This window comes from Aythya ferina (genome assembly GCF_964211825.1).
Source record: "Aythya ferina genome assembly, chromosome: 5".
NCBI classification, from domain to species: domain Eukaryota; kingdom Metazoa; phylum Chordata; class Aves; order Anseriformes; family Anatidae; genus Aythya; species Aythya ferina.
Genome location: NC_140301.1, coordinates 29478154 through 29498164, shown reverse-complemented (window position 1 = coordinate 29498164; position 20011 = coordinate 29478154). Strand labels below are relative to the sequence as shown.

The 20011-nt window shown below is 46.5% G+C and overlaps 1 protein-coding gene across 3 annotated transcripts in view; it reads left to right on the top strand.

The window, feature by feature from the left end:
• The window catches only part of MAP3K9 (mitogen-activated protein kinase kinase kinase 9), a 79360-nt gene that overhangs the window by 57776 nt on the left and 1573 nt on the right, over positions 1 to 20011 (top strand). Inside the window, exons 12-15 of one of the 3 annotated variants that reach the window (XR_014693771.1) lie at positions 427 to 546; positions 1709 to 1792; positions 16807 to 16905; positions 18983 to 19258. The gene's annotated coding sequence lies outside the window, so the exon portion shown is untranslated. Of the gene's footprint in view, positions 1 to 426; positions 547 to 1708; positions 1793 to 16806; positions 16906 to 18982; positions 19259 to 20011 lie in introns of those variants that run through there. The other 2 variants (XR_014693770.1, XR_014693772.1) reach the window with 2 other exon arrangements.

The window sequence follows — 20011 nt, the reverse complement described above, 5'->3', positions numbered from 1 at the left end:
ATATCAGACTTGGCACACAGTACCTGTCTGCTAACACACTTCTAGCTCTGAACAGGGTAATTAATTGCATACCATTTTAATTAAGGTTAATATTTCTGTTCTGTTAGTTTAAGATTTTCGTACTCTGTATTTAGCATCACAGCCAGAAGATGTATCTGAATGCCTGGATCTGGGGCGAATGCAGTAACACATTTTTTGCATGATGACATTTAACAGATGGTTCAGATTCACTTCTGATGCAATGCCTTTGTCCTTGCCACCTTACTGAATAAGGCTCTGTTGCTGGAACCAGCACCCCTTCAAGATCTTTCATTTACTGCCAGTGTGAAAGACTACATGGTTTTGATTCCGAGGTTGTGTGTTTGAGTCCTGGATTATGTGCTGTTGTCTGATACAAAACCATCATTTAACTTTCTCTTTTTTAAGGAACGTAGCTGCACTGATGAAGGGCTATGCACTACAAGAGCCTGTGTTTCATAATTTCCTTTGAGAAGAGATTTTTCTCTAATGTGATTATGTGCAAGAAATCCGACAACCTTCCAGCAGGTATGGAGACTGGAACAATGCATAGATAGTATCACTGCCTGTATTCTATTCAAAGTGCTAGAGTGGTGGTTTTTGTCATAGGCTGAGAAGAGAGTGGACAGGCTGTCAATTAAGTTTAGTTGAAAATAATGACGTGCAAAATGAGTTGCCTTTTCACTCATTTTAACAAGTGTGTCCTGCAATAGATGGTTTCAAGCATTCCCTCCTCCCCTCCAATTCCTGAATGCTTCAGTCTAAGACTGGTATTTCTACCTTCTGTAATGTTTGCACAATGCATTTCTGTTGTAAAAGAATCAGATTTTCTAGCTGGATTTGCTCGCCTGTCACAACCATGAGGTTGTTGTAATGTTCAGGCTGACCTCATCAGGAACAAAAATCTGGATGCATCATGGCAGATAAATTTCTGCTACCGAATGCATCTTCTGTAGAGAACAGCAGGAACACTAAGCAGTGCAGCAGAACATAAAAATAAAGTTTTCTCAGTAGATGAATCTAACCACTTCTTGTAGAAAGTGAGGATCCTAAATGAAAGCTGCCACGGTCAGCACAGATCCAAAATAAACATGCCAGCAGATGTTTTAGGCTGAGTAACTTAGATTTTCTTTTGTTGATATGTAGGCGAGGGTTGGGTATACAGATTCTATGGCACAGATTTTAGTTGGCCTTTAGCTGTGTATGTATATAAACCCAATTGAGCAAATCATCACGTTGTGTTACAATATTCCTTGATGACGTGCTGGGAACAGCACATGGAAGTGGTGCTTTAGAAGCCCACCGCACACCTTGATGAAACTTCTAGTAGCCTCCTGAGACCATGCACATTAATAGGTGTGGAGGCTCTGCAGCTGGGGCTGCTGGAGCAGTGCTCACAGCCTGTGCTCCCCCTGCCTGCCACAACCAGATGCCTGCTCCCTCTGGCTGTCCAGACTGCCCAGCCTGGGCCCGAGTTCTCATCAGGAAAGTGACGTGACTGGGAAATGACTCTGAGGCTGATGGCTGGGTCCATGCAGGTGTGCAGGGGGATGGCTGCCTAGCCACAGGTGAATCAAATGTGCAAATTCCCCTTGGTGGCCTTCCTGAGTCTCACACCTAGCTCATATCCCTCAAAGATCCCCTCCATCTGCAATTACAGGTGTGTCCCTGCCTTTGATTTTTGATACAGATCAGTGACAGTGCTACTTATTTGCCCTGTGCAAGGAGTGAACAAGGGTTTAATCTGCATCCTGACATCAGGCTGGAGTTGAAGGTATGTGCATTAAGCATTTTATAGCTAGAGGGACAGACAAAATATATTGTCTTGAACATGCAGGGTGTACAGGATTCATTATCTGTGATAAAATTTCATGCTCGTGACGCACTAGGAAAGAGTCAGCACTAGATCTCCCTGAAATTCACCATCCTGCCTCCATAGTTTTCTTCCTTTCTAGTAAGAAGGTTTTTGGTGAACATTATGCTGCTGCAGCTAGGAACAGGGCTTAAAATAACACTGAGGCTCTGGCTTGGATTGGTAGCCTCTGGCAGCTGTAGATTGCCAGGAAGAAATTGTTTGCATCCTCGAACTGTAGGGGATGTTCCTACTGGTGCAGAAATATTATTAATTGCTTTGTGCTGTGGCAGGCTTGTAAGGAGGTGGATTTTCTGTGGAAAAAGACAACCCAGGGGACAGGCAGCAGGTGTGTGCTGCTGTGAGGCTGGATGACTCAGGCTGTGATGGTCTGTGTCCTGACTAAGAACTTGAAGGACAAAATTTGCTGCAATGACTCTTTCATTTTGTCACTTTAATGCTGGAGAAAATTTACCACATCAATGTTTCTGCACTATGCTCAGTCAGTAACAGGCCAAAAATAAACCAGTTTGTTTTATTGCATGGGCATTAGACAATGTGAAAAGAAGCCTCACTCAGGCAGGTCATTGGTTTTAATTTGCTTCAGGCCATCTGGTAAGCAGCCATCCTTCTTGGGCACCGAGCACTGGGGGGCTGCGTGCTATGCTCATTTGGTTTCAGCACACAGAATCACCGTGGTTTGGGTTGGAAACAACCCTAGAGATCATCTAGTTCCAACCCCCCTGCCATGGGCAGGACACCTCCCACCAGACCAGGTTGCCCAAAGCCCCATCCAGCCTGGCCTTGAGCACCTCCAGGGATGGGGCACCCACAGCTTCTCTGGGCAGCCTGTGCCAGGGCCTCACCACCCTCTAAGAATTTCTTCCAAATAACTAACTTAAATCTACCCTTTTTTAAAGCCATTACCCCTTCTCCTGCTGCTACATTTCCTGACAAAGAGTCCCTCCCCAGCTCTCCTACAGGCCCCCTTCAAGTACTGGAAGGCCACAATAAGGTCTCGCCGGAGCCTTCTCTTCTCCAGGCTGAACAACCCCAACTCTCTCAGCCTCTCTCCATTGGAGAGGTGCTCCAGCCCTCAGAGCGTCAGCCACAACACGGAAGCCACCACCTGTTTCAGGTGTAATTGATAGACTGGCCTATCAATTTTTCTCCCTGGAAAAAAAAAAAAAAAAGGGAGGGGAGGAGGAGTCCTGCTCCCTCCCAGGAGATGCATGAGGATGGAGAGCTCTCTGGGAGCAAGGCGTATCTTGTCTCTCGGTCCTTTTCCCTTGCTGGTAGGTGTGATGGTGCCTTGTAATTACAACAGGTTGCATGCTCTTTTTACTGCAAATTGCCTTGCTCCTGGGCAGTGCTGAAGCAGGCTGCCTGGACGGGGCTGAAGACGTCTGTCCTAGGGCTGAAAACTCCAGGAGTGTGCACCACCTCTGAACAGCAGGAGACAACACCATGTGTGTCGTCTCACAGCAGTTCCCTGACTTCCACCCCGGACACAGCACGCGGTGGGGATGTTCCTCGGTGAGGGAACAACTCAGGCTCTTCAAAGGGTCACCCAGCTGCATGCGGGCAGATAAGGGCTGCAAACAGGAGTGAGGCTCCCGTGTGCCTGTGTCCCTGATGTCTGTGGCTGATAAAGAGACTTGCTGATTGTCTTCCTGTCAGCATCCCTGTGAATCTTTGGCAGCTGAAAGATAAAAGGGCTTCTGTGTGTAGGAAGGGAAATATCCAGAGCTCCCATCTGGGTTCTGCAGCCTGAATCATGCTGGAGCTGGGCTCTACAGAGAAAGGTGATGTTATAAAGGATTCTGGGGAGAAATAAGCTCTGGCCCAACCTGTGTCACCCCAGCAGGTGGTCAGAAAAGGAGTGTGCACTTTGTCTCTGCAGTGGGATTCAGCACTTGCTGCCCTCTCACCACTGGGCGTACAACTTGTGTGGAAATTGCATTTCACAGAAAGCTTCAATTTTTACAGCAGGCATTCGGCAGCTTGCCAGCACGCAGCTACTGCCTTCAAAGAGCTGCCAAGTGCCAGCTTTCTTGGGTTCCACCGAGCTTTAGGTGCTTCTTGTTCTTACTTCTAAAGCAACCTTACACGTAGGTCAGGAGTGAATGGTCCCATCCCAATCTGGTGCCTGGACACCACGAAGCCCTGTGTCCTGTCACCAACATCACGAGCTAGGAGCTCCCTGTGTGTTCCCTGTACGCCCTTCCTTTCCTCCTCTTGCTTCCACGAGGGCGTGATCATTTTCCTGATTCCCACCTGACCTTGTTATGTGCCTTCTCAAGTGCATTTCCAGGGCATCATCTGCTGTCATTCAGTTTTGCAGCTTGCGTAGCTGTACTTTTTCCTTTATTTTCTAGTGGATGAGATACTAATTGCTACAGACCACATCTATTTCCATCTGAGCTTACTCCTTGTGTTTATAGGAGCCAATCACAAGCTGGTAACAAGGTACCAAATAATAAGCCAGGTGAGCATATGACCATCACAGAACTGTGCTTTCCTCTGGCTCCTGCTTAAATTTTGATTCTGTAATGGCTTTTCCTCTCTGATTTTCTAAATTACTTTGATGAGCTATTAACCGTAATTAGGCTACCATTGCACATCTTTGAAATAGTAAAGCCATAACACATTTCCAAAGCAAGAACTTGTGTTTTCTCTAGATTCAAGGAGAGAGGCAGGTAAGTGCAGATCACTGAAACAAGTTGCCTTCCTTCAAGAAAGGGGGCTGTGGAAACATGGGATTGCACTGCCCTCAGCTCCTTCCCAGCCGTGTAGCTAGGTGATCAGAAGTACCTGGCAGCTACACAGAAGAAGTGCATGGCAGGTGTTTCTAGGTGCTAATTTCCTTTCCTTAAAGTATGTGATGGGGAAAACAATCATCACCTCACTGTCTTTACAGCTGGAATAGCTTTCTTGAGTATCCATCACGGATGTCTTTGGCTACCTCTTAAATAAGTGCAAGTAACGACCAAAAAAGGAGGAAAAACTCATGAGAATTAAAACTGGGGGAAGGAAGATAAGTGAAGGAAATGGTTAAAATGGTCGTTTGGGAATAGAAGTGTTGTGATTAAGGGGCATAAGCAGTGCAGACCTACTCTACTGTGTGTACGTGCACTTAGCACCTTAAATCCAGGCTCTTTGCAAACACTGTTTAGTATTCCAAATAAGCCTCCTAAGTGGGTCATTCTGCAATTCAGAAACAGGCAAAAGGAAGGTAAAAACCTTTCCAAAGGTGCAAGTGCTAAGCAGAACTGAAAGTAGTGCCTTGGAGTCTTGCCTCTTAATTCTCTTCTCTGATGGCAGCTCTCTTCTTAGATCTTCTGCAAGTGGTTTTTTGGTTGAGGTACATTAAGCTTGATACAGTAGGCTTGGACAATTACATTCAGTTGTTAGCAAGGATAATGATATTAAAACAAAGCAGCTAGGTATCTCTAGAGGTCTGCAAGGAAGCATGCAATGCTCCAGTAAGAGCAGCACTACCAGGAAAGTGATGAATGCCATGGCTAGGTATGGAGTAATAGAGCACAAGAACCAGCCTTTTAATGGCCCATTAAGGAGAAAAATTATGTACAGAAGTTGAGGCTGTTTTTGATAATAGTTTCCAAAGAAAATGTTGCATTCTACCCCTGGGATCAGTTGAGCAGTTTGTTTTGACTTTTGTGGTCTCCAGCTAATAAAACAGAGCTTACTGACAGGTGTGAGTGCAGGATGAGTGAACATTTCCCTCGGTCAAAGCTTAAAACCTCCAGCCAGTGCCAGCATCCCTCAGAGGTCCTGTACGTTTCATGTAGCATCTCTGACCCAGAGGCTGCCTGTTTGCTTTCCATCCTCCTCCTGCTCCGGTTTGGCTGACTGCCTGATGTTACGGGCATGTGAGGGGGCAGGTACTAGTCCTTCAGCGAGTGATACCCGCGCTGCTCACAGTAGCACATCACACACTTTAGTACCGACATCCAGAGGTCAGTGCTCAAGAACCCCTTCTGATTGAAAAATACTTCAGATAAATTAGGCGGATCTAATGAGTTTGGATATACTGGGAGGCAGAGAGCTACCAAGCTGGCCATCTCAAAGGCCTGTTGCATGCAGAGGCTGGGCATATACTTTGATTAAGTGCATCTTCCTTTCTCAGCATTTCATGTGAGTGTAATCAGACCTGCTAAGGGTCAAAGCTGGTAATGCCACTCTTCAAGGGGAGAGAAGAAGTGTGCAGATATAAAATCTATGAGCTGCAGAAAAGATATGGACTCAATAAGATGAGGTTTGGTGAAATAAATACTGAGTGGTCAAATGTTTTCCCTCTGTACTATATTTACCTCTTGCAGCAGTTTGTCCCAGATACAGGCCATGGTCTGGAGTTATTCACAGGCGTTTGAGGATGCAGTTTCTATGAAAGATGCCGTCCTAAATAAAGCTGTATTGATTCAGAGGGAAGGAATAAGCTTTACAGACATTAAAGGAGCAGGGAAATGCTGGTTGAGAAGCAGAACCTCTGAAAGGGATCTGAGGCTGGAAATAGAGTTGCCCATGGATTAGCAAATAATACTAACACAAAAGTGGAAATGTCAAAATACCATTTGGTGGAGAAAGGAGCATAACCTGGGGAAGAAAATCCTATTCTGTTCTGCAGCTCCACACTCAGCAGCTAAAGGAGGTGAATGCTTCAGGAGCGGGGGACTGAAGTTGCAAGCTGAAGTTGAACATTGCCTGCCACCAACAGGGAAATGGGTGAGGGGGTAGGTGCCTGGGGAATGAAAAGGGCTTTTGCTTTTGCACATGGTGTACCCTGGAAGTGTCTTTATCCCAGGAGCTGGTCCTTAATGCTCTTCTGCACATTGGAGATGGGCTTTACTTTGTGAGGAACCAAATGTTCCTAAAAGTTACCCTTAGCTGAGGGTATTATTTGAGGAAAATAATTTCTCACCTTCCCTAGCAGGTAGGTGGTGGTTGTGCTAGGTAGCATCCTCTTTTCCCACTGCAGATGTAGATAGGAAAGAGGGAAGCAAGGCACAACTTTAAAGGAGAGAAAAGAAACATCTCATTTTGAATGGTAAGAGGAAGAAGAGATTCCCTCTCTTCCTGAGCATGCTCTCTTCTGCCTATGCCATTGCCTTCTCTTCCCCTTGTACTTTCAATAAAGACTTCTCTGCTGAGACAGATGATATTCAGAGCCTCGCTCCAATACCTCAGGCTCATATCAAAGAACAGCAAAATGCAGAAGGTTTGGCACTCCAGTAACATTGCCTGGAGTACGAGTGAGGGCAGAGTGGAAATAACTGAGCTGGTGAAAAATTGGCCAAGGAGACACCTGCTGCTCTGGGACGTACAGGAACACAGGGACCTAGTGGTGTTGCTGTGACACCCATCAACGTGAAACTTGACCTACGTGAGGGGAAGTCAGATGCAGAATTAAGATCAGCTGAAGTGAGGGAGCAAATGTCTAAGGAAAGTCTGGGATAGCTGCACACTGAGCTGCAGAGGCAGGATTCAACACTTTCCTTTTGCAGAGAGAATAGGGTTGAGGGATATATAAAACACCATGGAAGTGTGCACGTACCTGTGCATCCACGTCCTTTCCCACATATGCACACCAGCGTGTGTGTGTTGGGGAGGCATCTGCACCTAGCTCACAGCAGAAATTCTGTGTGGGTTCCAAGAGAGCATTATAGCTGGTGTCACAGCAGCTGCTAGAAAACAACCCACAACCACTGTGCTATGCTTTTCAAAAGATCACACATCAACACATCGTGAATTAAAACAAAATTCCTCATTCCTAATAATGTTAGCACTCTTAGCAGCTCTTGTTATCGAATACAATTCTAAAAAGGCAGTTTACTTTTGCTGTTTTTTCTACGCTTCTAGGGAATGTCTGTTTTCAGGCTGTAAGACTTCATTTACATTAAATGTGGTGACAAACAGGAAAAAAAAGAATTAAAAAAAAAAAAAAGAAATAAAGGATTTAGCAGCTTTCTGGATCATGCTTCAGGAGTTTGCTTCCATAACATGGTGGGTCCTCCTACAGCTGGAAAGGGGCAGTGCAGAGACTGGACCAGTGGAGATGATTTCACCACGTCTGCCCCACTCCTGCAGTCAGTAGGGCTCAGACTGAACACTGGAAGCCAAAAATCCCATCTATTTTTGCTAGTGACTGTGGTATAAGAGCGTGGAATCTGGGGAGGAGCTCACAAACCTGGTAGAAAACCCAAGGCACCCCTCTAAGAAGTGCTCTGGCAGCGGAAGGAGAGCTTGAAGACCTCTGCCTTAGGACAGAAAGGGCTCTGGCACTGCAGGCAAAGCATGCAGGAGGATCGGGATGGTTCTGTGTGAGCGAGGGTGCTCTGGGAAGGAAGTTGTCAGCCTTTCAGCGGGCTGCAGCATTTCAGGAAGCACAACCACATTATGATCAAACATTCTCTTCATTGCAACAGATGACAAGACGGTTTTTCAGCAGACATTCAATTATTGTTTGAAATAGATGGTTGGGTATAAGGGGAAAGTTCTCTTTTTAGATGAAGCTGCGTTTCACTTGGGACTTCTGCAATCAGAAAATACATTTGTAGCAGCTGGATCCTCCTGCCTCTGAGCTTTCTGGATCTACATCCGAATTTCAAAAGTACAGGCTGCTTAAAATATCTGAGATGCTGGACTGTATTGTCAGCCTGAAGTATGTAACATACTGCAGCGTAGGTAAATAATAAATAACATCTTTCCAATGCTGTCACCTTCTTAATAGGAACAGTAGAAAAAAAAATAGTGCTCCTTTTCTGCTAAATTTATCACCCTTCAGTGATGCCTGGGTGAAATCCACTGGTTATACAAGGAGCAAAAATTTACACTCTTCCTGCCTGCTCCTGGGCTCACACAGCAGGCTGGGCTGAGCAGGCTGCAGGCTTGATGGTCGCTTTCAGGCTGCTTGGAAAGTTTCAAAGTGGCTCTTCTTGCCGTGCTGAGGTTGCCTCTGATTCACAGAGCAGCGTGCCCATAAACCTGCCCTTGGAAGACCGTGTTTGGATGTCCTGCGTGAGCTATTCCGAGCAGATATCCTGCTTCACCTTCGGGAAGGAAGGTCCCAGCTGCCACAAAATGAAGGGATTAACCCCTTCTTGGTCACTTGGGTTTGTCCGGCTTCCTTTGCTCGTGTCCATGTTTGTGAGATATGGAATATCCCAAACCTCCGGGCCATAATCATCTCTCACATGCCATCATCGTGCCTGCAGATCCGCCAGGACAATGGCAAACCCACGAAAACATGCAGGCATGGGTCAGGGTGAGCAAGCACAGCAGCAGAGCTGGCCAAGGTAGGTCACAATCCAAGGCAGCAAAACCACCTGCAATCTTCCTGTATTACATGGTGAGAGGCTTTAAATAAAAAGTCTCCCAAAAGTACATGGACGAAAAATGATGAGAAACCTTTCCAGTGGTGGTAAATGCAGAGGTTCCTGGATTCCCTCACTTGTTTGTGGGATTCAGCAATAGAAACTGGTGCAGAGGTTTGGAGTTCAATATTTGCCTGGAAGTGGATTAGCTGTTTAAGGTATCTCCTGCCAGCCAAATCAAAACAGATTATTCATCAGGCATATGTGTGTGCGTGCCTATCCCATAATACACTCAATTTCTGAGATTTTAACAGAAAAATTCTCATTGCAAAGTCACTGTTTGTGTTCAGCCTGAAATATTTTCTCTCTTCTGCTGCGGCCAGCCTCTGTGCCCTGGCAGCACGACCTGAGGAGTGCCACAGCACAGGTGAAAGCAAGCCATGTCCTCTGTACCACTCTGAAAGACAGGTCAGGGAGTTATGGCTTCGGGAGACAAGGAGATGAAACAGTCTCCATGTTTCTTGAGCAGGCATTACAGGCGACAGGGTGATGAGCTCATTTTCTGTTGTCTCGAATCTAGCTGTAAAAATGCCATCCGAGGGTTTCTTGTTTATTCTTTCTCAGCGCCGTTTCCCCATCAAATGTGTTCAGCTTGCAAGTAAACATTGCCTTGGATCTGAGCAGGAAGGCAACTCAGAAAGTGAAAACCTGTTCAATCTGCCTCTGACTGTTATCTGCAATAAGATTTCTAATGTTCAGGCTTAGGTGACCAGATTACAGAGCTAAATCAGGATGTTGAAAAGCTAAGAGCAGTTTTGCTGCATTGCTGAGGCTACCTCTGTTTATTGCTGCTGTATTAGCTCCTGCAGGCAGCATCTCGCGGAGAGTTGTTTGGATTCCTTCCCGTTTAAATGCGTGTACGGGTGAGAGTAAATGGATGGATTTTCATCCTGCAGAGCAAACCCATGCTCGCTGAAGGGCCTTTTCTTTCTCTGATATCTAATCCTTTCCGTTGGCAAAGTAAATAATGAGACACTTCTGCAGATCTGATTAAGCTCCTGGTCCCTTTTTAAATGACAGAAGATCAATACTATTACCAAATCCATTAAACAGTTCTTCACACTTCAGTTCTGCTCTCTCTATGATATATGAGAAAGAACAGAGGGGCATTTTGGCTATTCTATGGAAAATGCATGCTAGAGCCTCTTCTGTTCCCCTGGCTCCAAGCCCCTTGCATCCCGCAGGCTGCCCAGCCCTCACACTCAGCCTCGCCGGCCAGAAGTCACCAGGGAACTGGGATGTGGGAGGGACTTCTGCCTCTCCATCTCCTAAGGCAGGCTGGGATCCATCAGTGCTATCTGGAAGCTCTGTCTTACAGTTATTTCATGATGACAAGTGAGCTGAAGTAGGTCTCCATTAATGTTTTTGTTTTCTTGTCTGTTTTCTGCTGCTACACTGATCACTTCTGTGGTCCTCACAGGAGAATTGGGGCACCACAGCTCTGTGCCCGTAAATGACACGGTGTCCTCAGTGGTGTCCCAATGTGGTGTGTTTGTTGGGAATGGTCTGCTCTCCCCATTTCTCCCATAAGGAAAGCCAATATTGATGGGACAGGACAGTACCTCCCAGGCAGTACCAGTCTCCTACAGTCTTACAAGAGAGATCAGGTACCAGAAATGCTGGGGACACTGAAACCCCTTTCTCCACCTGGGATGGTCCCTCCAAGTCAGGCGGTGCTTGAGAGAAGAGCGTAACTTTCTGTTGCTGATGGATGTGCCGCTGTTCCCTTAACTGTTCTGAGATCAAATATATTAACTTTGCAACAGTATAAAGATGTAAGTGCAATGTGACAGGTCTACTGTAAGAACGTGAACAGAGGTGGGTAGCAATAGGGACTGAGGCAGCCAGGGAAAGGAGCCTGGGGATGACTCTAATTGGCCTGTGTGTTGTAAGGCATGGAGAAGGAAAGCAAAGCAACTCAGTGCTTAACAATGCCCTGAAATCCTAAAATGTGCCATGAGGAGGGATGGTGAGTGGGAACAGGCTCAGGATCTTAGGGCAGGAGCCAGGGTTTGATATTTCTTTTCTGCGCTGCAACTCTCTCTACCACCACATGCATTAGGCTTTTGGACCTTGGCTTTGCTCATTTGTGAAGCAGAACTGAAAACCTGCAGGGGTGCTGTGAGGATGTAATCGGTCTGTTACACGCCTTGAGATCTCGGAGGTTAACGACAAAGTGTTACAATAAATCTGAGAACGAGGTAGGCAACCCGACGTGCATTCACTCCCGGCTGTGGCGTGACAGCCCCGCCAGCCAACCTGAGGGCTCCATCTGCATCCCGCTCCCCGGAACCGCGTTGTAATTATGCCTCATTGTGCTGCTTTTTTGTTCAACAACTTGCTGGCTGTTTCTCACGTCAAATGAATTATTCAGCAGCAGACTGTGTTCTTGTTTTTAACAACAGCAGCAACAATACTTCATGCTCATGGAGTCCCTTCAGAAGTGTGCTGGAAGCATTAATTCCATAAGCAGCGACGTGAGATGGGGTGAGCTCGGTGCACTGAGAAATGAGACTCAGCTCTGTGACATGGGCCAAGTAACGCTGCGAGCTGCAGATCTAGGAGAAGAGTCCAGCTTCTACTGCTCTGCACAGTTTTTCTACCCCTCTGAGCTACTTTTCAGCAATGTTGTCATGAGCCAGATCCTCAGCTGGTATAATCAGCGTTATTGCCTTGGATGCCACATGGAAATGGCAGCTTTTGTCTGGATCCATCCAGCCCACATTTTCAGGCTGAAGTCCCATGGACTTCCCATGGATAACTTGACATCTTTTAGATGTCATTAGCTCACTGCTGCCATCAAGAGTGGTGAGTGTTTGGATTAGTTCCTCTCTGGGCAGAAGCTGAACCCCACCAAGCTGGCATATGAGGACAGGCTGAGTTTGCATGTGCAGCAGGTTGTTCAGTGAAGATGAATGATGCATGCTTGTGCCTGGCCACTTCACCTGCACTTCAGAGGTACTCTTAGATCTCATGCTTGCCTGAAGATCTGACATAGTGGGCTTTATAGCATCACTGATACGGAAAGTCAGGGACTTAACTACCCTGCAAGCAATGATCTGGACTCAGCAATCAACACCTTTAAGCATGAACCTAGGCATGGAGCCTGCAGTGGGTAGGGAGTTCTGGCTGCATCCTACAGCACAGTTCAATGTAACTAAGCGGCTACAGGTTTGAGTTTGTTCTTGCCATGGGTCTCCTATAGAGTATCAGATCCAATTCAAGGCTGGCTTTTCCCTGGGCTTAAGATACTCAATGATATTAGATCACTAAGATCACATCAAAGTCCTCAGAAACCTCACATTGCTTGTGACTTGTGCATGGCACATTCCTTTGGTGTTTTTAAAGAAGAAAACGCTGGAATGTGTGTATTCAAATCCTACAGAGTACCAAGCCCAGTCTTCAGCTGTACACACTTTCTGTTGTTGAAAAAGAGCAAACTGCAAGCAAATGTCTGTGGTACTTACTACCTGTGAGTGTGGAATAAAAATCTGTGAAGGAAAAATAGAGGATGCAGAACATAATCTTCACTGGAATCTGTACAAATGTTGATTAATGTTTCCCCATTTTTCCACTTTTTACCCTTAATCTTCACTTTTATCAGGCACCTTCTGTTTTTCTGTTGGTGATCAGGAGCATGAGCTGCTGACAAAACAAGACACCCAAGAGAGCTGGGGGTTCAGACCTGTGGGTCGCACTGCCTGTGCCTTCAACTTAGAAGTTTTTTGACCTAAATTTCTATCTTTTGTCTGACTGGGAGATGCTGGGGAAAGAACTTGCAGAACAACACAATTCCTTTGGATTTTTGTGCCATTCTTAAATGCTCACATTTTGCTAAGGCTTTATTAGTCCTGCTTGATCTGGATGATCTGAATGTGCCTGGCTCTGTAGGTGATCTAAAAGAGCAGTGGGAATTGCTTTGCCTGGTGAAAGACAACTGCAAATGATGTTCCCAACAGACTGTGACTCTCAGCCATCAAGCAGTGTTTTTCTTAAATGCTAAAGGACTGCAGAGACCTTTTAAGTGCAGATCTTTTTAGCAACACCACAAAAGTGGAACAGGTATATTGATTCTCCCCACCCCACCCAAAAGCTGGTACTTTATGACAGAATCTCACTTTTGCTTTGTCTTAAACTTTAACTATGTGTATCCTTTAAAAATAGAGAGAGATACAGATCTGTTCATTGTGTGGAAAAAGAATCGTGATTTGGCATTTCCTGGAATGTAATTGTTTCTCAGTCAAATAGGATGCAACCCAGTAAGGAGTGTTAAAGACAGAATTAAACCTGGATAAGAAAAGCAGTTTGGGGTGAGACTTGAATGTGAGCCAAAGTAGTCTTGCTACTGCAAGGAATGCAAAACTTCCTACTGGAATGTATAAGTGGGCCTATCGTATACAGGACATCTGAAATAATGCTTCTGCTCTGTCTTGTGCTGGAAGACCCCACCTGGAGGACTGTCCTGTTCTCAGCAGCGCACTCCAGTAAAGATGGAAACCACCTGGAAGAAATCCAGAGGCAAGCCAGGAGAACAACCAGAGAGCCAGAAAACTCGCTCAGTTGAAGAAATGTTGAGAAAAGCTGCAAGATCAGGGTTCTAGAGAAGAGTCTTTCACAAATATCAGAGATTTCTGCAAAGAGAAAATATACATTTGTTGTATTTGCTGTAGCCAAAACGGGAATTAATTGGTTTAAGTCACTGCAAAGGAGACTTATTTTAAGCTTTAGTAAAAAGTCTCTTAACTTTCCATCTCTGAAGGCTGTGATATTCTGTCACAGGAGGCGTGTAAGAACAGGTTAGACAAACATCTCTCAGGAGCAGATTAACTTAATCTGACCTAATTGCCTTAAGGCAATGGGGTGATGTAGATGCTCTCTTGAGGATCTTTTCCAGTCCTATTTTCGGAGTTAGTATTGCCTCAGCTTTATGGTGTGAGATGACACGGCTTGGCTGGCACATCATCAACAGAGCTGTGGTATTCCTGCAGGGAATCTGTATTACACTGCTGATGAGTGAAAGGAGAGATTCCATCTTTTATTAGAGAGCCCTCCTTTATTAGTTAACTAAGTCCATCTGACATTGGATCACAGAGATGTAAAAATTTGGGATCCCTCGAGCTCCACATCAGTTTCTAGACAAATAACAGTTGGAATAGGAAATGGTGCCCCAGATCACTGAAAATAAGGGAGAGCCCTTACTACTCAGATTTAAGGAACTTCTCTAAAAATTGACCTATTCCTACCCCAGGATGGCTGTGTAGTCCCAAAGACTGTGAGAGTCACGAATTGGGAGTCAGCAATGGGGATATGGCAGCCAGAGGTCACCCCGGCTTTCTGAGCCACCCCTCCAGCATGTGGGGCTGGTGTCAGACACCAGCTTCTGGACCCATTTTGTGAGCATCCAGACCTCACCAGAGATTCAAAGAGCCCTGTGAAAGGGCTTGCAGTTTGGTTTGCTACGCTTATTTCAGGGAGCAGGCTTATGATTTCTCCCTGAGTCAATGCTCAGAACTTGCCAACAGGCAGCCAAGCCTCAGAGATAACCTACTGAAGTCAGCAAGCTGTTGGCTGGATCTAATTCAGCCCCAGCAAGATTCAGGAGACCAGCTCTGAGTGAGGGAATATGCCATTTACATGTGGCCATTTTTCTAACCAGGAGTTTGTAGGAAGCAGTATGAGACAGCTGGGTTTTATCTGATGCCAAAAGATTTGCTGTAGCACAGTACTGCTACTGTGTGAGGAGAAGGGAAGATGCAGTCTGCAGTTCTGTCAGCCGTTTTCGGGGAGCTGGTGCTACAGTCCCTTCAGCCCGTCACTGTCCCCTGAGCCTGCTGCAGGCTATGCTAAGCTGCCTTCTCTGGGTTGCCATCACTGAATGAGAATAACTCTGGCAGCCAGGCTGGCTACAAACCACCCATTGTTGCTTAAAGGAAGTGAAAATCCTCGTGTTCCCAGCTGTAAATCCCCCAGCTGTCTTGGATAAGCACAATCAAAGAAACGCTTAGTCCATATGTGTCATTCTGGGTAATCTGAACGTGTACTTTTCCTAGTGACCACTAAAACACATTTTAATTGAGTATGATAAGCATGGCAACAGCTTCTGTCTAGTTCAAGAGCTGAAGACACTGCTGCAGAAAAGGAATGAGGTGGGACTGCATCTGAGTTTGAATCACTGCTGAAACAGGAATGACAGCAAAATTTTCTCCCCAGTGGACTGAAACAGCAGCCAGCTTTATGGACAACTTTGGCAAAAGGGCTGAAGTGATCAAGGAAATCACACTGCTTGTCAGCCTTGAAAAACAAAGCTCTCATTTGTTTTGTTTCAGGTCCCCAAACAATTCTGCCCTCAAAGCAGATAGTAAAGGTGGGTTACCACTTCCAGACAATACAGGTTTTAAAATAGCAACCTTTTGCATATCTCCTCACCCCAGTGCTGCTGCAATGTGTTTAAAAATATAGTAAGATGAGGCCAGTTGGTCTGCTTCTTGGTTCACCATGTGAAAAGCAATACAAAGGCCAGTTGAAGGGTTCAGCATGTAAAGATCCAGCAGACAGCTGCTGCCTGAGGTCTCCTACTCATGTCCTCAGGAAGATGTCAGTCAGTCTCACTCCAGGGTCTCAGCTATGGTAGGGTCTGGTCGCCTGGATGACCAAGTCCTACTTGGCGGGTAAGTGTGTCACAGGCAGGAAGACTTGCTACCAGCTCCATCTTTTTATTTTTTTCTACCATATTTTGCTTCCCTATTTCCTCTCTCTTTTGTGTTTTACTCCCTGCTGAGTCTCCTGTTCCAAAATTTCCCTTGTCTGGGAAAGAGAGAGGATGAGACTAAGGCTATTCACATTGAATTGTCCGGTTTAGAACTCAGTAGGCCTCTGGGACATGAAAAAGCAGTTACTGTGGGGAAACGTCGGTGACTGGATATTAATGTCTAACAATGACCCCCCATCGGAAAAGCTTTCAAAAAAACAAAACAACAATAACACTTCCTGCACTTCAAGACTTTGCCAGGATGGCATTTCAGCTTGAGATTTTTGTTGTTTCCCCATTTACCTGAAAAATACTCCTTTTATTTTAGAAAGTGACCTTATCTGTTTGCGGTGACTGCTGGGCTCAGTCCTCCCTGCAGAGCAGAGGGTCTGTGATGCTGCCACCCCTCAGCAAGAGATGTGTCCTGCTGCCTGGTGTCTGCTCAGTGTTTGTGAGATAAAAAGTTGTAGGAGACACAGAAGAATCAAGGGCACATTTCTGGCTGTCAAGCTGGTCCAGCTTGGTTAGAAAATACCATGTGGTGGGCTGGGCTGGGCAGCCTCACAAGGCCTGGTCCCGCTCTGCCTTGTGCAGCTCTGCCCGCAGGGCTGAGCCCACAGCCACCTTGTGCCCCCACACACACATGGGCTGGGGAATGCCTCCAGAAGTGATGGAAGCAACGTAGTTGGGTGAGATGTGTTCATATTAAATCTAGTTTCAGTTACATGCAACCAGGTCTTTTCCTCTCCCTCATAAGGCTTTTTGTTTTGTTTTGTTTTGTTTTTTCTTGGCAGAGTTTATGTAAAGCTTTTCTGCCATTTCAGTGCCCATAGTTTGCATTATGGATGTCAGCATTTCACAGCAGTCAACACCGAGCCTTTGACAGCACTGAGGTAAGCTGGGGCCTGGTACAGAAAATGTACAGTTTCATATGAATCACAGTTTTGATTTGTAGACCTGACAATAGACAAGAGAACATATGCTCAGATGCTTCTGTTAGCCCAGCTCTGAGGGGAAAACAGCGTAATGAGGAGAGCACAGTGGTGATTCACCCTTCCTTCAGCTCATCTTCCCTCCCTGCTGCAGGCTGCGGTGGGCACCAGGGAGCTCTTGTCAGGGCGTGTGACGCCCCCGAGTCCCACCCAAGCGTGGGACAAAGGCCTGTGTGTGTGACAGGACTCAGAGCACGGGCAATCAGGGAAAATCTGGTGGCACGAATCATATGAGGATTCATGTGGGATCCACAGTCCCAGCCAAGTCCACCTTCGTCTCCCCGAATCCCCTCGCCAGCTCCAGCTGGCTGCGCTCCGGGTGATTTCCTCACCAGTGGCGGGCCGCTACCAGCTGGCAGGGGTTCACAGGCCCCGGCAGGCAAAGGGAGCGAAGGGGAGCCCTCTGGAAGGAAGCAGAGGTTGTGGAAGTTAGTTACGGCAGGACTGACGCTATTTATAAAACTTGGCTGGCGATGAAGGAAGGAGAAAGGCTGTAGGTCGGGCCTGTGAAGCCAGCCTCTCTGGCAGCACGGCTTCCTTTTCCCCTGCCGTGGCTGGATAGCGCAGCATGTGGGGCTCACAGCTACAGCCACGACATTTTTCCCCATCTAATACCACTAATAATTTTGCTACCTAATTCTGTCAGAGTGAGCCCCGGCATGTGCTGCTCGTTGCAGAGTGGAGGGGGAAATTCGGAAGGGATTTCTCCTGCTCCCCATTTCTGGCGGCAGGGACAATTTGTTAAAGCGGTCCCTGTATCAGCAGGTGAAAAAGATTTGGGAATTCATTCAGTGAGTTTGCTGCTATACAGTTGTCCTAAGAATAAAGAGAAAAAGGCGTATTGTGTTTCTTTCCATCCTGCCTCATTTCCCCTCCTCCCCCTTGCTCTCTTATCTGTCCATGTAACGCAACAGATGTTTTCCATAGGATAATGAGTGGGAATGAAGCGAGGGTAGCAAGGCAATTTCTTGGGCACCACGCAATCTATTTGTTTCCTGATTCCCCACCATAACCACTGCTGGAAACAGTTGCTGCAGGCACAGCCTTCCGAGCTGAACGAGTTTGAGCTGGCCCCTCGCTGTGACAAAGGGAGATCGGTCTCTGAGATGCAAAAAAAAAGAGTCTTATCCCCTCCCTGCACCTGTGGGACCACTCACACCCCCTTCCGCCTCACAGGCTGCTAACTGCCTCTAAGTCGTGTGTTAACACAGGTTTCCTCTCATGTTCTTATCTGCTATCTGTGAATGTACCTTCCCTAAGCTGTAGCTGGGGGAGGACTCATGCAGCCAGGAGGGTAGCTTGCCTTTCCGTCACCTTCACTGAGGCAGCAGGGAGGCTGCCGGTGTGGCAGCACGGCCTGCAGCATTTAGCAGCTGAGGAGCTCATCAAAGATCCGCTCAGAACAACCTCTGGAAACCTCCTCGTACCAGCTGCAGTGATACAAAGTCCTACTAATTGGTTATGCAAATCCATGAATAGTATTAAGGAACCTTATAATTAACTGCACCCTCCCAAGCATCCCATATGGGTGGCATACTGGCCTACCACTGTGCCTCTTTATTTAAATAACTCCTGCCCGAGCCTCCCAACCACTGCACGGAGCTTCACAGAAGCAGCTCGGGAGGAACATCAGTGCTTCAGGATGCAGGAGCAAAGCTGAGTAAACAGGCGGAGAAGCGGGGTAGTCAGCAGGTCCTGTGTGGATTTGGTGTGAATTCCCATTGCCCACACATAGCCATTCCCTTCCCTTCTCCTGCCCTCAGAAATAGAGAGGGTACAATCAAGGGATTCAGCATAAAGAAAACAAGGCAGACAAAGCCTCTGGAGATCTCACATAAACTACCATAAGAACACAACCACTTTGTAGTCAGCTGGGCTGAATTTTGGGGACATCAATCACACAGGTGAAACTTGCAGAGAAATTCTGGGAAAGTGAAATGGAGATACACTGCTCAAGATCTTCATTTTCATTTTACAGGCACCTGGGTTCTCCAGCAAGCCAGAACAGCCAGACCTTTGCCTTCCCATCAATCCTGAAAACCAGTCATACCCTCTTCTTAATTTAAACAAAGGCTTCTGCCCTGTCCAGGCCACTTTTTCCAACTGCAGTGTGGTTAACACATATTTGGAAAAATTCTGCAGCCAGCATATGTTTGTCTTCTCACAGTTTCAAAAATGATTTTGCTGGAGGAAGGAAGCCTCCCCCTTCGTTGCCCCCTCCAGCTGGAAAATCACCTCTAATCTTACTGTCCTTTTTCCTGCTCTGTATCCTGCCAATTAAAACTGGGTCCTGTTATTAACTGCAAATAATGTGGCTAAGCCTTTGGTAGTTTTTTTGTTTCGTTTTGTTTGTTTTTGTTTTTTGTTTAATAGTTTCATTCTCATTCTGCCCATGAACCTGGGTTTGGCTTGTAGTTTGCATCTCATGATCAGCTCAGCCCTCTCCCATTTCAGCCTCAGTTCTTGCTTGCTCTCCGCTTTCCTCCTGTTCAGCCAGGCACCTGCCATGTCATTTTGTTCCTGCTGTTTTCACATGTGATGGGTGTATGGACTCATTTCCTATTGCACTGGACACATTTTAATCCTGCTGGGTACTTGGAGGGGCCTGTGTCCATTCCCCCATGTACTGCATGATGAGGACATCTGCATATGCCACCTGGCTGAGCTGGAGCGTTGTTTGCTTGTTTTGGCTTTGGGGATTTGTATTCCTACATTGCCATTTGACTGCTCAACATAAAAATACCATCAACTTGTAGTAGACATTGCAACCTTCAGCAGAGGTTGTCTGTTCACGGTGTCACCAACTCCCTACAGCTGTGGGTAGGAAACTTTTGTGGGGTTGGGTGGCTCCTGCCCATACATCATCAGCTGGCAGGTAAGGACTGCGCACTGGAAAAAACTCTACAAGGCAAAGCTGGCCGCTGTGGGGAGAGTGCAGTCCACAGGAGCTCTGTGGCCTTGGTGGCAGTGCTGCTCTCTCCCTCCTTGACATGCACAGGGCTACCAC